Source organism: Charadrius vociferus, unplaced genomic scaffold (assembly GCF_000708025.1).
Source record: "Charadrius vociferus isolate BGI_N301 unplaced genomic scaffold, ASM70802v2 scaffold185, whole genome shotgun sequence".
Lineage (NCBI taxonomy): Eukaryota > Metazoa > Chordata > Aves > Charadriiformes > Charadriidae > Charadrius > Charadrius vociferus.
The window spans coordinates 1,311,888-1,314,478 of record NW_009648955.1 but is presented as its reverse complement, the minus strand read 5'-3'; the positions used below and the strand labels follow the sequence as shown (position 1 = coordinate 1,314,478).

The 2,591-nt window shown below is 41.5% G+C and overlaps 1 protein-coding gene across 1 annotated transcript in view; it reads left to right on the top strand.

Moving 5' to 3' along the window:
• The window catches only part of ELOVL4 (ELOVL fatty acid elongase 4), a 32,138-nt gene that overhangs the window by 1,167 nt on the left and 28,380 nt on the right, over window positions 1–2,591 (top strand). The window lies entirely within an intron of this gene.

Genomic DNA, 2,591 nt, shown 5'->3' with positions numbered 1-2,591 from the left:
GGTGGGGATTGGGTGGGGGGAGAAGGCCCCTCTGCGCCCCCTTCTCCTCCTCGTCCTCCTGAGTGTGCTTGGGTGCGCTTGTTTGTTTATCTGTCTTAATCCCGTGTAACGGCGCGGGGTGCGCGGGGCATCTCTTGGTGGTAAGGTGAGGGCGTCCCCGGGGCGCCTGCGGGCAGGACGTGGGGAAATCCGGTTGCCGGAGCCGTCGTCCCTCTTGGTTCCCTCTCCGCCTCAGCGTGCCTTGGGGTGGTCATACGGGAATCTGATGTCGGAGGTAAGCGAGGCCCTCCGGTAATTTCATGCCGCGGCGCTCAGGCGGCTTCTGCGGCAGGTGGGAGCCCTGTGGCAGCATCGCGTGGAGTTCAGCAAACTAAACGAGGAAATGCTTGTCACCATCAATGCAGAAGCTTTTCATTTTGTATTAAGTGCCTTTGGGTCGGTTCTGCAGTTTCCCATGTGCTCCATTTTTGTATTGGCACCCCATGACTGCAAGGTGGAAGATGCTGAAGGAAGAGAAAATGCCTCAGAATATGGAGAAATGTGAAAAGCAGCTTTCAGTGCTGTGGCAGCAAATGAGGTGGTAACTTGCTACAATGACTGGTAGCTCTGGAAGTATTGGTCAGCGTGAATGGCTCGCTCTCAGTGGTCAAATGACATGAGCAGGGTAGAGTCTCAGCTTTCATAGTTGCTATTGTGAGCAGACTTGGGCAGCTGACAGAAGAATCACTTCTCTGGATGTTTTCTTCATTTTTTTAGTTGTACACACAGTGCTGAGGTCTAGGCTATTTTGATTTAAACCTAGAAATACATGGAGCAAAACTCTGGAGTGAATGCGATGTATTTTGTGGCAGTATGATAAGTGAGAATGTGGGGCCTTCATTACAGATGGAAAGCTCACTACTGTATTCAGCAACCTTTTCTTTTCCGCCCCCCTCTTTTCTGCCATCTGTCAGATAATAAATTAATCTTATGTTATAGATGGAGGGAGCTCACTTTTTTTCCCACAAATTGCCTTCCCAGCCTATCTTCTGGGTTTTGTCATATTTTAAAAATTAAGCCTGCGTGCATATTTTTTTTTCTTCTGTATTTAAAACCTTCCAGAATATGAGATCAAATAAAAATGCTTGCAGCAGCACTGCATTGTAATCTGCCAGTGTTTGCTTGCTTTCTCTGCCTCTTGCAACATACAGTTGTTTATAGACTGCCAGGTAATGCATGAAAAAGATGCTGTTCTAGCCAATTAATAGCACTTTCAGATGGATATAAAAATAGATGTGGGTACAAAGTTGTTATCCTCATGGATTACTTGATTTGTTTGGAAAAAGACTTAAAGTTCTGATACGTTTTCTGAACTTCAGACATGTTATTTAAGTCTGTAAACGGACCATGTTTATTGTAAGCAAAAAAAAACAGGGATGAAAAGGCAAGTTTATGTAAGGAATGTAAAGATAAGTAACTTACATACAGAGCAAGCTTTTATTTCTTCCTCATGCTTCTTTGGAGAATCTTAAGCAGTAGTAGGATGACATTGTGATGGCATCTAAAATATGCTTCAGTCTCTTATTAATTTACTAACGCAAAATTTTAAATTGTTGCTCTCAGTTCAGTAGTGTTACTGTTAAAACAGGATTCCACTGTAATTAAATACATCAGTTGCATTTTGTGTAAGAGGTGGAGAATTTTTTGTTCAGGTTCTGGATTTCCATGGATCCCTGCAAGGATAGTTTTGGATCGAGCCTCAGTCACGTCAAAAGCATGTTACTGTTCTTGTTTATACTCAGTAGTATGTAAAACAAGGTTTTCCTGTAGTTTTTACAGCCAAGTATGGATATGCTAAACATAATATCACACAATGTAGTTACAAGGTAGCTCTGGATAAGAAAGTGGCATTTATGTGGCAATGCTGCATTGCTGTTTAATGAAATTGTATCTTAATACCCTAAGTTCTGCTTAAATACCTGCTTTATTTGCTGTTTTTCTGCATGTGTCTTCGTTCAGGAAAAAAATAATAGTCACCATTTGCCATCTCTGAGGGAATACATGTTAAAATCATGAATTCAGTACTGTTACAAGAATTCATGCAATTCACCTTTGTGTCAAGAACTATAGCAGTGATGTTGCTCAACAGAAAACACAAATTATGGCATGCAAGACCATTGCCTAACATTCAATATCATTAAATAAAAAACTATACCACGCAGCAAAGTTGCTCAACAAATGATGCCATGCAATAGCATTACACAATAAATCATACTGAAACACTACTACACAGCAAAATTACACAATAAAATGTGAAGAAATTTTATTCCCACTACTACTCCCACACAAAGATATCTCATTCATATAAAACCAAATTTACTTATTCTCTACAGTTCTTGCTTCCATTTTTTTATTGGACACCCAAGTCTGTCTTTAGCAGTGTTCTCAGTATTCAGTGAGATTGTCCTGCCAGCAGGTGTTTTCTAATGCTGCCCTGGACTCATGTGATGGTACTTGGGTAGGACTGTGCCAGGATGTCCCATTGAGTCTTGTGCTGCTTTATTTTTGTCCTGTAAAGGTTTGGTCTTTTTCCTCCCCTGCTTTGTGCTATT